The following is a 17,500-nucleotide window of genomic DNA, read 5'->3' as shown; positions in this document are numbered from 1 at the left end:
ACGAATTCCCCTTTTTGTTTGCGAATCCCTGTTTGTATCCTTTGAGCGCACGCCCATTAAGTAGCGATCAAATCAAGGAAATCGATCAAACGATCCCCGTGCCAGCCCAAATCATGATCTTCACCAACTTGGATTTGGTTCTCTCGCGAAAATCGCGAGTTGCAGAGATGAGAACCATGAAAAGCAAGATCCCGAATAAGAAAACAGAAACCGAGGAAGAGGAAACCACAAGAGTGAAGACTAGTAGAGTCTCGTCTTTTGTCATTCTTTGCTCCTTTTTCACTCAATGATTCCTTCGAATTTGCCGACCAAAAATTCTATATGTCTATTCTATCTATGATATTTCTATATATATAGAATATGATATCTAATATGACATCCGATTTGTCAAAGGGATTGGATTGGTGACTTACCCATTCAGTGACTTTGGCACTGGACGTTCCAAAAACGGGTACTATCGGATCGGGTGAATTAGAGAATAGACAGAGGTCCGTTGGCATTTCAGCCTTTCTTCTCCTTTCAGGGCCTATCCGAAAGAGAATCCAGTACCTCTTGGTCCTGAATATCAGAATAGGACGAACGAACCGGCCTCCGCGGATATCTTTGCTTCGGAACAAAACCCTGCAATCAAATAGATTGTCCCAAGGGCGCCATATTCTAGGAGCCCAAGTTATGCTATTGAAAATTCGTTCCTCTAGCAGTTCCGGTTTGAGCATTCCGTTCCCTTTTTCAAACTCCACTTCTTTTCATATAGCAATCCCTGATCAAAGAGAGAACAATATCCATTTCAAAACATTTCTAACAGATTCCTTAGTTCGGACCGACGAAGTAATGTCACTCGACTATTATCAACCTGACTGCAATCTTTTTCTGTCGGTAAGGATTGCACCAGAGCACCTTCTACTTCTAATAGGCCATGAACTATAGATAGAGAAGAATCATTCTGAGCGAGTACATAAGAAGCGATCCACTTTTTTTCATCGGTTCCAGGGGAAGACCAAAGATCTTGCGCGGCAGGTCCGCCAGAAAAACTCAAAAGAGAAAGAAGTCTCGTTAATCTCTTCATGCTCGTTCCAAGTTCGAAGTACCTTTTGGCCAAAGAAAAACCCGCTTCCTGACACGATTGCCTCTTTATCTTTATATAGATAGATTCTATGGGGTTATTACTTAGTAAGTCTATTTTGTACAAGAGCCCCTCCTATCTGATAGAAAAGGGTCCCATGATCCCGAGCCGATCTTACCTTGGCTCGCAAACCCCAAGTTTGTCTATGAAGAGCTAATCTAATTGTATTTTTTTCTAGAATGGATTTCTTATGTGGAATACTAATGGATAGGGCTTCGTTGCTAAGTGCTACAAGATCTAGTGCACTGGAACTCGTGGTTATGGACCCGAATCCTTTAGTATGGAACATTGTCTTTTCCAAGTAAAAACCCCTAGTATATGAAAGAATGAAAAGGTGCTTTCGTTCTTGTGGAATAAGAAGCCCTCGTACCTTAATGAAAGGAAAATCGTAATTTTTCGTTAGGTATTTGACCAAATAGGATCGTCCAGTTCCTACAGAACCTATCACTAAAATACCCGATAGGGCTAAGCGGAACGAAAAGGGTTTTCCATGAGATGGTAAATGAAAACGATTAGTCCCACACGAGGTTTGGGAATAAGTGATTGTCTGATAATGAGCAAGGAATATACGTCTTTCTGCTAAAGAGGATCTATTAAACTCATAATTCATTAGATCCTTGTTATCAATGCCAACTAGGTATCATAAGTAAATGGATCCCGGTTGTTCAATCCTTTGATAACCAAGGTCATTCTTTGCTAAAGAGAAATGATCACTATGAGTCAGACTCAATAGAATTGGATCCATTCCAAATAGCGAGAATTAGGATTCTTGATCCCTCTCAATCTCTCTTTCAATTCGAGGATCCAGAGAGGTGTTTTCATAGTCATCTCCGAATATTTGCCATCTCGGAATATTTTCGATTTCATTTTTCTATGATATGTCTTTCTATATGAAAATTGGTTATTTACGATGTACGATGATCCCTGTTAAGCATCCATGGCTGAATGGTTAAAGCGCCCAACTCATAATTGGTAAATTTGCGGGTTCAATTCCTGCTGGATGCACACGAACGGGAACATTCCATAAGTCTATTGGAACTGGCTCTCTATCCATGGAATCTCATCCATCATCCATACATAACGAATTGGTATGGTATATTCATACCATAACATAAGAACAATAAGAACTCGAATTCTTATCGATACTGGAACTCAGAGCATAGGAGGGAAAGTCGATTTATGGATGGAATCAAATACGCAGTATTTACAGAAAAAAGTCTTCGTTTATTGGGAAAGAATCAATATACTTTTAATGTCGAATCGGGATTCACTAAGACAGAAATAAAGCATTGGGTCGAACTCTTCTTTGGTGTTAAGGTGGTAGCTGTGAATAGCCATCGACTACCTGGAAAAGGTAGAAGAATAGGACCTATTCTGGGCCATACAATGCATTACAGACGTATGATCATTACCCTTCAACCGGGTTATTCTATTCCACTTCTAGATAGAGAAAAAAACTAAAGGAGAATACTTAATAATACGGCGAAACATTTATACAAAACACCTATCCCGAGCACACGCAAGGGAACCGTAGACAGGCAAGTGAAATCCAATCCACGAAATAATTTGATCCATGGACGGCACCGTTGTGGTAAAGGTCGTAATTCCAGAGGAATCATTACCGCAAGGCATAGAGGGGGAGGTCATAAGCGCCTATACCGTAAAATAGATTTTCGACGGAATCAAAAAGACATATCTGGTAGAATCGTAACCATAGAATACGACCCTAATCGAAATGCATACATTTGTCTCATACACTATGGGGATGGTGAGAAGAGATATATTTTACATCCCAGAGGGGCTATAATTGGAGATACTATTGTTTCTGGTACAAAAGTTCCTATATCAATGGGAAATGCCCTACCTTTGAGTGCGGTTTGAACTATTGATTTACGTAATTGGAAGTAACCAATTAGGTTTACGACGAAACCTAGAAATCGATCACTGATCCAATTTGACTACCTCTACGGGATAGACCTCAACAGAAAACTGTTGAGTAACGGCAGCAAGTGATTGAGTTCAGTAGTTCCTCATAGAAAATTATTGGCTCTAGAGATATGGTAATATGGAGAAGACAAAATTGTTTGAAGCACGCACAGAACCGGAAGCGCCCCTTGTTTCAAAGAGAGGAGGACGGGTTATTCACATTTAATTTGATGGTCAGAGGCAAATTGAAAGCTAAGCAGTGGTAATTAAGACCCCCGGGGGAAAATAGGGATGTCTCCTACGTTACCCATAATATGTGGAAGTATCGACGTAATTTCATAGAGTCATTCGATCTGAATGCTACATGAAGAACATAAGCCAGATGACGGAACGCAGAGACCTAGGATGTAGAAGATCATAACATGAGCGATTCGGCAGATTTGGATTCCTTTCCTATATATCCACTCATGTGGTACTTCATCATATGATTCATATAAGATCCATCTGTCTAGAGATCGTCATATACATCTAGAAAGCCGTATGCTTTGGAAGAAGCTTGTACAGTTTGGGAAGGGGTTTTTTGAGAGAAAAGAAGAATCTACTTCAACCGATATGCCCTTAGGCACGGCCATGCATAACATAGAAATCACACGTGGAAGGGGTGGGCAATTAGCTAGAGCAGCAGGTGCTGTAGCGAAACTCATTGCAAAAGAGGGTAAATCGGCCACTTTAAGATTACCATCTGGGGAGGTCCGTTTAGTATCCCAAAACTGCTTAGCAACAGTCGGACAAGTGGGTAATGTTGGGGTGAACCAAAAAAGTTTGGGTAGAGCCGGATCTAAGTGTTGGCTAGGTAAACGCCCCGTAGTAAGAGGGGTAGTTATGAACCCTGTGGACCACCCCCATGGGGGCGGTGAAGGGAAAGCTCCCATTGGTAGAAAAAAACCCACAACCCCTTGGGGTTATCCTGCGCTTGGAAGAAGAACTAGGAAAAGGAAAAAATATAGCGATAGTTTTATTCTTCGTCGCCGTAAGTAAATACGTAACTAGGAATATGGAAAATTGCATTTTTGGAATTTGCAATAATGCGATGGGCGAACGACGGGAATTGAACCCGCGCATGGTGGATTCACAATCCACTGCCTTGATCCACTTGGCTACATCCGCCCCTTATCCAGCTAAAGGATTTTTTTCTTTTTTCCATTGATCATTATTCTATTTATTCTGACCTCCGTACTTCGATCGAGATATTGGACATAGAATGCCACTCTTTAAAAAGGAAAAAAGGAGTAATCAGCTGTGACACGAAAAAAAACGAATCCTTTTGTAGCTCATCATTTATTGGCAAAGATAGAAAAGGTCAATATGAAGGAGGAGAAAGAAACAATAGTAACGTGGTCCCGGGCATCTAGCATTCTACCCACAATGGTTGGCCATACAATCGCGATTCATAATGGAAAGGAACATATACCTATTTACATAACAAATCCTATGGTAGGTCGCAAATTGGGGGAATTCGTGCCTACTCGGCATTTCACGAGTTATGAAAATGCAAGAAAGGATACTAAATCTCGTCGTTAACTGAATTCTGAATAGAAAGATTAAGAAGAAAAAAAGATTCAAAATAAAGACAGAAATACCCAATATCTTGCTAGAACAAGATATTGGGTATTTCTGTCTTCAAAAATTCTTATATGTTAGCAGAAAAACCTTATCCATTAATAGATGGAACTTCAACAGCAGCTAAGTCTAGAGGGAAGTTGTGAGCATTACGTTCGTAGCATTACTTCCATACCAAGGTTAGCACGGTTGATGATATCAGCCCAAGTATTAATAACGCGACCTTGACTATCAACTACAGATTGGTTGAAATTGAAACCATTTAGGTTGAAAGCCATAGTACTAATACCTAAAGCAGTGAACCAGATTCCTACTACAGGCCAAGCAGCCAAGAAGAAGTGTAAAGAACGAGAGTTGTTGAAACTAGCATATTGGAAGATTAATCGGCCAAAATAACCATGAGCAGCCACAATATTATAAGTTTCTTCCTCTTGACCAAATTTGTAACCCTCATTAGCGGATTCATTTTCAGTAGTTTCCCTGATCAAACTAGAGGTTACCAAGGAACCATGCATAGCACTGAATAGGGAACCGCCGAATACACCAGCTACACCTAACATGTGGAATGGATGCATAAGGATGTTGTGCTCTGCCTGGAATACAATCATAAAGTTGAAAGTACCAGAGATTCCTAAAGGCATACCATCAGAAAAGCTTCCTTGACCAATAGGGTAAATCAAGAAAACAGCAGTAGCAGCTGCAACAGGAGCTGAATATGCAACAGCAATCCAAGGACGCATACCCAGACGGAAACTAAGTTCCCACTCACGACCCATATAACAAGCTACACCAAGTAAGAAGTGTAGAACAATTAGCTCATAAGGACCACCATTGTATAACCACTCATCAACAGATGCAGCTTCCCAAATTGGGTAAAAGTGCAATCCGATCGCCGCAGAAGTAGGGATAATAGCACCAGAGATAATATTGTTTCCATAAAGTAAAGAACCAGAAACAGGCTCACGAATACCATCAATATCTACTGGAGGGGCAGCGATGAAGGCGATAATAAATACAGAAGTTGCGGTCAATAAGGTAGGGATCATCAAAACACCGAACCATCCGATGTAAAGACGATTTTCAGTGCTAGTTATCCAGTTGCAGAAGCGACCCCACAGGCTTGTACTTTCGCGTCTCTCTAAAATTGCAGTCATGGTAAGATCTTGGTTTATTCAAATTGCAAGGACTCCCAAGCACACGTATTAACTAGAATATAGATAATAGAAGGCTTGTTATTTAACAGTATAACATAGACTATATACCAATGTCAACCAAGTCAGCCCAAAGATTAGCTATCCATATAACTAAATTAACCAAACCAATAATTTTGTATTTGTAAATGAAGTGAGTCAAAGTGAAAAACTTTGATGGGTCTTTTCTATATGGGTTGCCCGGGACTCGAACCCGGAACTAGTCGGATGGAGTAGATAATTCTTCCTTGTTACAATAGAGAAAAATCCCTCCCCAAATCGTGCTTGCATTTTTCATTGCACACGACTTTCCCTATGTAGAAATAGCCAATTTCTATTCCAAAGAGGAAGTTCTACTAATTTTTTTAATTAGTAAGTTGATTCACCTACTCTTTATTATAATAAAAAGAACATTTCAGAATGAAAAATAGAAAAGTTTTTTCTTGATCATTTATCAACCCTTTCCTGTTTCTTAATTTCGTCTAATGATTAATTAAGAGGGTTGACCAGGTCATTGATACGTATAATATCCAAATACCAAATACGCTCAGTGTGTGATCCACAGAAAGAAAAAAGAGTTGTTTTGGTGAACATCAAAGAAAAAACTTGCTCTTCTTCCATAAAAAATTCTTCTAAAAATGCCGAACCCAATCGTTGCATAAAAGTTCGTACCGTGCTTTTATGTTTACGAGCTAAAGTTCTAGCACATGAAAGTCGAAGTATATACTTTAGTCGATACAAAGTCCGTTTTTTCGAAGATCCACTATGATAATGAAAAAGATTTCTACATATCCGACCAAATCGATCAAGAATATCCCAATCTGATAAATCTGTCCAAATGGGTTTACTAATAGGATGCCCCGATCCAGTACAAAATTGAGCTTTTGATAAGTATCCTATGAGGAGAGTAGCGGGGACTATGGTATCGAATTTTTTCATTCGAGTATCTATTAGAAATGAATTCTCCAGCATTTGATTCCTTACTAACAAAGAACTTTTTTGTACACTTGAAAGGTACCCCATAAAATCGAAGCAAGAGTTTGCTAATTGGTTTATATGGATTCTTCGCGGCTGAGTCCAAAAACAGAAATAATATTGCCAGAAATTGATAAGGTAGCATTTCCATTTCTTCTTCAAAAAAAAAGTGCCTTTTGATGCAAGAATTGCCTTTCCTTGATATCGAACATAATGCATAAGAGGATCCATAAAGAACCATAGGGTTTTCCGAGAAAAACCAGGGTACATTATCCCAAAATGTTCCATCTTCCTAGAAAAGTGGATTCGTTCCAGAAAAGTTCCAGAAGATGCTAATGGTAAGCAAGAAGATTGTTTACGAAGAAACAACAAAAAAAATTCATATTCTGATACATAAGAGTTATATAGGAATTGAAATAGTCTTTTATTTTCTTTTTGAAAAAAAAAAATGGATTTCATTGAAGTAATAAAACTATTCCAATTCGAATAATAGTTGAGAAAGAATCGCAATAAATGCAAAGATGGAACATCTTGGATACGGTATTGAAGGAGTTGAACCAGGATTTCCAAATGGATAGGATAGGGTATTTCTATATGTGATAGATAATCCAAATGCAAAAATTTGTCTTCTAAAAAGGGAAATATTGAATGAATAGAGCGTAAATTCTGAAACTTTGGTATTTCTTTTTCTTTCAGACAAAAAAATTCCCGTAGCGAGAATGGGATTTCCACAACGATCGCAAACCCTTCAGATAGAATCTGAGAATAAAACTCAGAATAAAAATAATTTTTGTAATCCAATAATCGATCTTGGTTAGGATGATTAACCGAGTTATCCAAAAAATTCTGCTGATACATTCGAATAATTAAACGTTTCACAAGTAGTGAACTAAATTTCTTGTTATTACAACTAACAACTATTTCCACAGGTTCAGAACCATTTAATCCATAATGGTGGGCAAATGCATAAATATATTCCTGAAAGAGAAGTGGGTAGACAAAGTATTGTTGACGAGATTTATGTTTTTCTGAATACCCTTCGAATTTTTCCATTTGTATTTCTACTTGAATCAGAGAGAAGAAGCATTTCTCGGTTTATCGAATGATGATACATAGTGCAATATGGTCAGAACAGGGTGTTGCATTTTTAATACAAACCCTGGAAAGAAAGGGAGTCTAATCCACAGATCTTTTTCTGCTCCTTTTCTACCCAATTAGTTTATGTTTGTTCTAATTAAAAAAAAAGAACAGAACAAGTTTTTTATTTTTGCAGGCCAATCGCTCTTTTGACTTTGGAATACAGCCTCTTTATCAATATACTGCTTCTTTTACACATTCAATCCATAACATCCCTTATTCAATCCATAATCAAGAATAATTAGGATTTCTAAAAAAAAAAAGAAAAAATAAAGGGTCCACTCATAGGAAAACCCAACCTTTCCCCGCATCCGGCACTAATCTATTTTTAACGTCTAATTAGAGCGGGGAATCATTCCAATTAGGAAGTTCAGCTCGTTGCTTTTTATTTTACCAGAATTGGAGCCAGGCTCTATCCATTTATTCATTAGACCCAGAAAATCGTAATTTTGGATTCCATTCAAAAAAGATTGATTTTATTACGACATGCTATTTTTTCCATTCATTACCTTTGAGGATCAGTCGTGGTCTTCTAGACTCTACCAAGAGTCTGGACGAATTTGTTGTTTCATCCAAATGTGTAAAAGATCATAGTCGCACTTAAAAGCCGAGTACTCTACCATTGAGTTAGCAACCCAGATAAAAAAAGGATCTTAGATACGATCGAAATCCAAAAATCAATGGAATTACACCGCGCGCTTCTGTCAAAACATTGAACTAGCAAGACATCAAAAGATTTTTTTTATCGACCATGAAAAACACTCAAATGCCAAAACGAACAGGTCCGGTGAAATTCCACTAAAGTAAAGTTAAAAAAAGAGCGACCCTAATCACGATGGCCAAATTCTCCTTATTTTTAGCGATTTTTATTAACAAAAAATATATATTATAAAAAATATATATTATATTGTATGAGAATACATGCAAGAGGAACACCCTTATCATTTGAGCGAAGTGTAGGCGGAAAAATTGAATATGGAGTGAGGATAAAGAGACCCATCTATCTACAAATTCTATTTGTTCAATAGACCTTTGTCAATGGAAATACAATGGTAAGAAAACAAATTAGATAGAAAAAGTAAATAAAATAGGGGCTTATGTTGGATTGGCACGATATAATATAAATCCAAATAGGATTAAAAAAGAGGTAAATTGTGTCTAAATAATTAGACAACTAGGAATACTAATAATCTTCTCCTATCCTATTTTTTGATTCATTTAGTTCTTCAATTAACTCAAAGTTCTTTCTTTTTCTTTAAAGAATTCTGCCTTCCTTAAAATATCATAAACAGTTCTTGTTGGTTGAGCACCCTTTTCAAGGAAATAGAGAATAGCTGGAACATTTAAACAAGTTTGATTCTTTATCGGATCATAAAAACCTACTTTTTGAAGATCTCTTCCTTCTCTTCGAGATCGAACATCAATTGCAACGATTCGATAGACAGCTTATTGGGATAGATGTAGATAAACAACGCCCCCCCCTAGAAACGTATATGAGGTTTTCTCCTCATACGGCTCGAGAAAATGATTCGAATTTCTGTCGATAATAATAGAAATTAGACTATGACGTGCATTAATTTCCTTACAGAAAAAACAAATTTCATTTATACTCATGACTCAAGTGGGCTAATTTTGCCTGACAAACTTCGAAGGCAAAATCCTTCCAAAATTTTTGAGTCGTCTTTAAACTCTTTTCTTTGTCTCATTTCGAACGAATTGACTTTTATTCCTTATTCTAATCCAACTCTGTTGTTGAGACAATTGAAAATTGTGTTTACTTGTTCTGGAATCCTTTATCTTTGATTTGTGAAATCCTTGGGTTTAGACATTACTTCGGGAATTCCTATTTTTTTCTTTCAAAAGAGTAGCAACATACCCTTTTTTCTTATTTCCTTCGATAAAGCATTTATCTCTTCTATAGAAATCTAATAAGAGGGATTGATTCTGATATACTTTTATTGGACTTTCTTCTTATTTTAACCTTTCGATTTATTTCTATATTAAGGATAGACTGACAAAGTTGGCCTAATTTATTAGTTTTCACTAACCCTAGATTCTTTCCCTTGATAAAAAAAATTCTGTCCTCTCGAGCTCCATCGTGTACTATGTTACTTAAACCCAGCGCAAATTTGGTTCGGAACGAATAGAACAGGCTATGTCGAGCCAAGAGCATTTTCATTACTATGGAAAATGATGGATAGCAAAATCCACAATCGATCATGTCCTTCAAGTCGCACGTTGCTTTCTACCACATCGTTTTAAACGAAGTTTTACCATAACAAACATTCCTCTTTTCATTGCAAAGTGGTATAGAGAATTGATCCAATATGGATGGAATCATGAATAGTCATTGGTTTAGTTTTTTTATACTAATTAAAACTTGCTATCTATGGAGCAATATGGATAAAAGAAAGTAAGTATTTATCCGGGAAGCCTCCGCCAAGATCCAATTTATTTAAACCCATATTAAAATTCTATCATATGAATGAAACATAGTTTGAAAAAGACGACTAAACAAGTTTGCTTAAAACTTATTTATTCTTAAATTTCCACCCTCAACGGATGGCTCGAGATGATCAATCTTGAAGTGAGAAAAGAAGGATTGACTCTTCCTCAATAAATAAACTATCAACCTCCAAAAAAGTTTAATTAATTTAATTACTAGAATTAGAATTCTAGTAGTAATATATTTTTTCAGTACCAAAAACAATTAACTATAATAACTAAATAAACTATTCCAATGAAAAGATTGAAAGTTTTTGGTAGTTATAGAATTCTCGTACTTCTTCAACTCGAATACCAAAAGGAAGAAAAAAATATGACTAAGTGATTTTATAGTAGAGGCATATCCTGAATGTGCTTGATAGATCCCATTTTTTCATGAAAATAAAGATAGTCAATTTGACTGGACTTAAGACTTTATTATGTTTTCTGAGAAAGAATAAGATATCATTATTCTCTTTAATAAACTTTTGTCTCGTACGGAATACTATATGATTTCACCGTTTGTTTCATCAGAAACAATCTGGGACGGAAGGATTCGAACCTCCGAGTAACGGGACCAAAACCCGCTGCCTTACCACTTGGCCACGCCCCATTTCGGGTTTTATGCGACACTAATAAACACTAGTATGTTTATTTGTTATTCGTCAATACCATTTCAATTACATAAAAAAGGAGGGATATTCTCTTGCTAGTATTCTACACATGCGGATAATATAGAATCAAAAAAATGCATTGATCATTACATGGAATTCTATTAAGATATTATATGAAAGTCGAATTTATTCCACTCTCATTTGAGAGTGCGAATACAAGGAGGTATTTTGTGTTTGGGAAAGTCCGAAGAAAAAAGATTTTGAATCTGCCTTTTCCTTCTTTCCCTTAAAAAAATAACTCAAGAAAAATCCAATTATTTACTCTACAAGAATGAAATGCTTGTTATGCCTAATATACTTAGTTTAACCTGTATCTGTTTTAATTCTGTTCTTTATCCTACTAGTTTTTTCTTTGCCAAATTACCCGAAGCTTATGCTATTTTCAATCCAATCGTGGATATTATGCCTGTTATACCTCTATTCTTTTTTCTATTAGCCTTTGTTTGGCAAGCTGCTGTAAGTTTTCGATGAAATCTTTAGTACTCTGTATGCCAAATTGAATGATGTGTTCATTCCAAAAAAATTTTAAAATGGGTAAAAGCCGAGAAGTTTTATATTTTTATATTATGAACCTTCGATTCTAAAATTTAAATTCTTCTACATTGAATGGGTAGCTACAGCAATAAATTTGGATCAGCCTTTCTACTCCCCTGCACCTAGGTTGAGCAGGTACCTAAAGGTACCTACACAATACCTAACCACCTAACCCTATTTTTGCTATTGATAAGAGTGCTTATTATAAAAGAATTCTTGCAATTTTTTTCAAGAATTCTTTTTTGCATTTTTAGGTATAAAAAAAAACCATCCTAGTGGATCCGTGTGGTAAGGAAAAACTGGTAATCTATTCCTTAAAAAAAAATCTTGGAGATTATGTAATGCTTACTCTCAAACTTTTTGTTTATACAGTAGTGATATTCTTTGTTTCACTCTTTATCTTTGGATTCTTATCTAATGACCCAGGACGGAATCCTGGACGCGAGGAGTAAAAATTCAGTTTTTTTTTTTCTTATTGGATTTGTTTCGTACATTTATCTATGAGAAAATCCGGGGGTCAGAATTCTTTCCAATTCGAAAGTCCCAAATGATCCAAGGGAGCGGAAAGAGAGGGATTCGAACCCTCGGTACAAAAAAATTGTACAACGGATTAGCAATCCGCCGCTTTAGTCCACTCAGCCATCTCTCCACGTTCCAAAGCGAAAGGTTTCCGTGATATGATATAGGCAAGAAATAAGAAATAACGGTTGCAAAAAACCCCTTTTTTTTCTTTCAAAAGTCTATAAAAATTATATTGCCAATTCCATTTTAATTATATTCTTTTTTCTTAATGTTAATAAAAAAAGAAGAAAATTCTTGTTTTTTCTTTCTAAAAATCGATATTGGCCGAGAGACAATCAAATAGATTTTCTCTTTAGCGGGCATTTCCATATAGGACTTGTTATAATTATAATAAAACAAGCAGGTTATATAAAAAAAACGCTTTTTTTGTCGATTATTTATCAAGAAAGCAAAAAGGGTTCTTATCAAATCCACCATAAAATTGGAAAGAAGCATAAAGTAAGTAGACCTGACTCCTTTAATGATGCCTCTATCCGCTATTCTGATATATAAATTCGATGTAGATGAAATTGTATAAGCGAATTTTTTTTATTTCCTTAGACTTAGACCGCGCAAGACAAGAATTTTTCGCTATTTACGATTTCATATTCTTGTTACTAGATGTTCTATAGGAATAAGAAGAAATCGCAACTCCTTTGCGCTACACATAAAATTGGATTTCGAAGGTCCATTTTTTTTTTTCAGAATCCTCTATTATTTTAGTTCTTCCACCCATGCAATAGAGAGGGAATGGGAAAAGAAGGGTTACTTTTATTTGCATTTTTCCCTTAAAAGATAGACTTTGAAATAGGAGTCTTGGAATAATGCTGAATTCAAAGGTTTATTTCTTTCTATAGTATAAGAAAAACAATTTATTTCTATTTCTATAGTATAAGAAAAACAAATAAATAGTATAAGAAAAACAAATCGAATCAAATTCATGGATTTACCACGACCTCGGTTGTGACTGTGACTCCATAGATAAAAATGGGAAATTTCTCTCTTCGAGACCATTGAAAAAGGGCATTGAACGAGAAAGAAATCGTCCACAGATAATAAAACTATCATATGCCTTGGAAAGTGATATGAGGTGCTCGGAAATGGTTGAAGTAATTGAATAGGAGGATCACTATGACTATAGCCCTTGGTAGAATTCCTAAAGAAGAAAATGATCTATTTGATACTATGGATGACTGGTTACGAAGGGACCGTTTCGTTTTTGTAGGATGGTCTGGCCTATTGCTCTTTCCTTGTGCTTATTTCGCTTTAGGGGGTTGGTTTACAGGGACAACTTTTGTAACTTCTTGGTATACCCATGGATTGGCTAGTTCCTATTTGGAAGGTTGTAATTTCTTAACCGCAGCAGTTTCTACCCCTGCCAATAGTTTAGCACACTCTTTGTTGCTACTATGGGGGCCCGAAGCACAAGGAGATTTTACTCGTTGGTGTCAATTAGGCGGTCTATGGACTTTTGTAGCTCTCCACGGGGCTTTTGCACTAATAGGTTTCATGTTACGCCAATTTGAACTTGCTCGGTCTGTTCAATTGCGGCCTTATAATGCAATCTCATTCTCTGGTCCAATTGCTGTTTTTGTTTCTGTATTCCTTATTTATCCACTGGGGCAATCTGGTTGGTTCTTTGCGCCGAGTTTTGGCGTAGCAGCGATATTTCGATTCATCCTTTTCTTCCAAGGATTTCATAATTGGACGTTGAACCCATTTCATATGATGGGAGTTGCCGGAGTATTAGGTGCGGCTCTGCTATGCGCTATTCATGGAGCGACCGTAGAAAACACTCTATTTGAGGACGGTGATGGTGCAAATACCTTCCGTGCTTTTAACCCAACTCAAGCTGAAGAAACTTATTCAATGGTCACTGCTAACCGCTTTTGGTCCCAAATCTTTGGTGTTGCTTTTTCCAATAAACGTTGGTTACATTTCTTTATGCTATTTGTACCCGTCACCGGTTTATGGATGAGTGCTATTGGCGTAGTTGGCTTGGCTCTGAACTTACGTGCCTATGACTTTGTTTCCCAGGAAATCCGTGCAGCGGAAGATCCTGAATTTGAGACTTTCTACACCAAAAATATTCTTTTAAACGAGGGTATTCGTGCGTGGATGGCAGCTCAGGATCAGCCTCATGAAAATCTTATATTCCCTGAGGAGGTTCTACCACGTGGAAACGCTCTTTAATGGAACTTTCGTTTTAGCTGGTCGTGACCAAGAAACCACCGGCTTTGCTTGGTGGGCTGGGAATGCCAGACTTATCAATTTGTCCGGTAAACTGCTTGGAGCTCATGTAGCTCATGCCGGATTAATCGTATTCTGGGCCGGAGCAATGAACCTATTTGAAGTGGCCCATTTCGTACCAGAAAAGCCCATGTATGAACAAGGGTTGATTTTACTTCCACACTTAGCTACTCTAGGTTGGGGAGTAGGGCCAGGGGGGGAAGTTCTAGATACTTTTCCGTACTTTGTATCTGGCGTACTTCACCTAATTTCCTCCGCAGTCTTAGGCTTCGGTGGCATTTATCACGCGCTTCTGGGACCCGAGACTCTTGAGGAATCTTTTCCATTCTTTGGTTATGTCTGGAAAGATAGAAATAAAATGACTACAATTTTGGGTATTCACTTAATTTTGTTAGGTCTAGGTGCTTTTCTTCTAGTACTCAAGGCTCTTTATTTTGGCGGTGTATATGATACCTGGGCCCCTGGGGGGGGAGATGTAAGAAAAATTACCAATTTGACCCTTAGTCCCAGTGTTATATTTGGTTATTTACTAAAATCTCCTTTTGGTGGAGAAGGGTGGATTGTTAGTGTAGATGATTTAGAAGATATAATTGGTGGGCATGTATGGTTGGGTTTTATTTGTGTATTTGGCGGAATTTGGCATATTTTAACCAAACCCTTCGCATGGGCTCGCCGTGCATTTGTATGGTCTGGAGAAGCTTACTTGTCTTATAGTTTAGCTGCTTTATCTGTCTTTGGTTTTATCGCTTGTTGTTTTGTATGGTTCAATAATACAGCTTATCCGAGTGAGTTTTATGGACCCACCGGGCCAGAAGCTTCTCAAGCTCAAGCATTTACTTTTCTAGTTAGAGACCAGCGTCTTGGAGCTAATGTGGGATCCGCTCAAGGACCCACAGGTTTAGGTAAATATCTAATGCGTTCCCCAACTGGGGAGGTTATCTTTGGAGGGGAAACTATGCGTTTTTGGGACCTTCGTGCTCCATGGTTAGAACCTCTAAGGGGCCCCAACGGTTTGGACTTGAGTAGGTTGAAAAAAGACATACAACCTTGGCAAGAACGACGCTCAGCAGAATATATGACCCACGCTCCTTTAGGCTCTTTAAATTCCGTGGGTGGCGTAGCTACCGAGATCAATGCAGTTAATTATGTCTCTCCTAGAAGTTGGTTATCAACTTCTCATTTTGTTCTAGGATTCTTCTTTTTTGTGGGCCATTTATGGCATGCAGGAAGAGCCCGAGCTGCTGCAGCAGGTTTTGAAAAGGGAATCGATCGTGATTTGGAACCTGTTCTTTACATGAACCCTCTTAACTAAGATTTTCTTATTTATACCTGTTCTACTTTTTTTCTGTTCTGGCTCGGTTATTCCATCTAGCCGAGCCATTCATTCCTTTTTATGAAAGAAAGATAAGGGACAGAAAAAAAAAATAAATAAAAATGAAAGAAACAAACGTATTCAATAAGCAAAAGGAGAGAGAGGGATTCGAACCCTCGATAGTTCCTAGAACTATACCGGTTTTCAAGACCGGAGCTATCAACCACTCAGCCATCTCTCCACAGCCTAATCCTTATTTTACTCCTACAAATAGAACATAGCCATATAAAAAATAAAAAGATTTATTAGCCTCTAGAAAGATATCAGATACAAGTTCCTTTTCGATATATCTCTGTATACTGTATACACGGATACAGGATCCGCTATACCCGCTTGTGAAATAAAGAGTAAATAATCTCTTCTCACCCCCATATCCAAATAAAAAAGCGGTTTAAGTAATAAATTTGAATTAAAGAGAAGAATCAATGGATTCATGATTAAACCCCTCCTACTTCTTGTATTTTTTTACAATTTTGGTTTAAGTGAGGGATCAAATATGTAGTCAACTTTATTTGATGGTAGCTTGGAGGATTAGAAATATGACTATTGCTTTCCAATTAGCTGTTTTTGCATTAATTGCGACTTCCTCAGTCTTAGTAATTAGTGTACCCCTTGTATTTGCTTCTCCTGATGGTTGGTCAAATAATAAAAATGTTGTATTTTCCGGTACATCATTATGGATTGGACTAGTCTTTCTCGTAGCTATTCTGAATTCTCTCATTTCTTAAATGAAATTTGGTTAATATTTATTAACCCCATAAAAAAGAAATAATAAAGGCCATTTCTTCTAAAAAATTAGAATAGTGAGACGTATTAAAACGCAATTTGCGTTCCGAATTGCTAGCTCTTCTCTTTCAGTATTATGAAATTCCATTCCCATTAGAATATTCATTGACAGATAATAAAAAAAGGAAAACTCTAATATAATAGAAAATGAAATGAAACGGTCGACCCAGACATAGAAGGTCGACCCAGGCGGATATACGCTATAAAATATATACCGTAGCGAGCGTAGTTCAATGGTAAAATATCTCCTTGCCAAGGAGAAGATACGGGTTCGATTCCCGCCGCTCGCCCGCTTAATTTATCAAAGTACTATGATAAAAAGTTTAGTCTAGTTAACTGTTTAACTACTTATATTAAATTAAGTATTAATTAGGTGTTAGTCTAGTGCCGTATCCCTTACTATCTTACCCTTCCTTTGCATCCCACTCAAAAAAAGAGGGCGCTCCAGAGGCAGAAATAGAACTCGCCAACAGAGCTCCAAAAATTGGGTATTAACTGAGACAAACAACGGGCAAACTTTTTTTAAAGGGAAGGGAGAGGTAGACTGTCCCTTTCGTTTCATTTTTATTTTCTGCAGGGTAGGGAGAGGCCTTGCGCCTTCTTTTTTTGAAGGCAAGTGACTTCGCAAACTGCTCAATTTTGCCCTCTAGGGCCGGGAACTAATGAATAAAAAAGGGTTGGATACGCCCCTCTACCATACATATCTAGAGAAATAGAATAGTCCTTTTATACAGACTGCTAAGTGCGGAGACGGGAATCGAACCCGTGACCTCAAGGTTATGAGCCTCGTGAGCTACCAAACTGCTCTACTCCGCTCTGGAGTACCAGAAACTGGTGGACAAAAAAGGCTTGAATACAAGCCTCTAAC

The 17,500-nt window shown here is 37.3% G+C and overlaps 3 non-coding genes across 3 annotated transcripts; 1 reads left to right on the top strand and 2 right to left on the bottom strand.

Annotated features, from left to right (window-relative positions):
• Nucleotides 1-12,224: 12,224 nt before the first annotated feature.
• Nucleotides 12,225-12,312, bottom strand: TRNAS-GCU (transfer RNA serine (anticodon GCU)). Its single transcript has one exon. It is a non-coding gene; the product is annotated as a tRNA-Ser (tRNA).
• Nucleotides 12,313-15,939: 3,627 nt separating this feature from the next.
• On the bottom strand, nucleotides 15,940-16,027 carry TRNAS-UGA (transfer RNA serine (anticodon UGA)). Its single transcript has one exon. It is a non-coding gene; the product is annotated as a tRNA-Ser (tRNA).
• An 824-nt stretch (nucleotides 16,028-16,851) lies between these two features.
• Nucleotides 16,852-16,922, top strand: TRNAG-GCC (transfer RNA glycine (anticodon GCC)). The gene has a single exon. It is a non-coding gene; the product is annotated as a tRNA-Gly (tRNA).
• The last annotated feature ends 578 nt before the right edge of the window (nucleotides 16,923-17,500 follow it).

Source organism: Triticum urartu, unplaced genomic scaffold (genome assembly GCF_056163025.1).
Source record: "Triticum urartu cultivar PI428250 unplaced genomic scaffold, HENAU_Tu73 scaffold2, whole genome shotgun sequence".
Classification (NCBI taxonomy): domain Eukaryota; kingdom Viridiplantae; phylum Streptophyta; class Magnoliopsida; order Poales; family Poaceae; genus Triticum; species Triticum urartu.
This window is presented reverse-complemented; position numbering and strand designations above follow the sequence as displayed.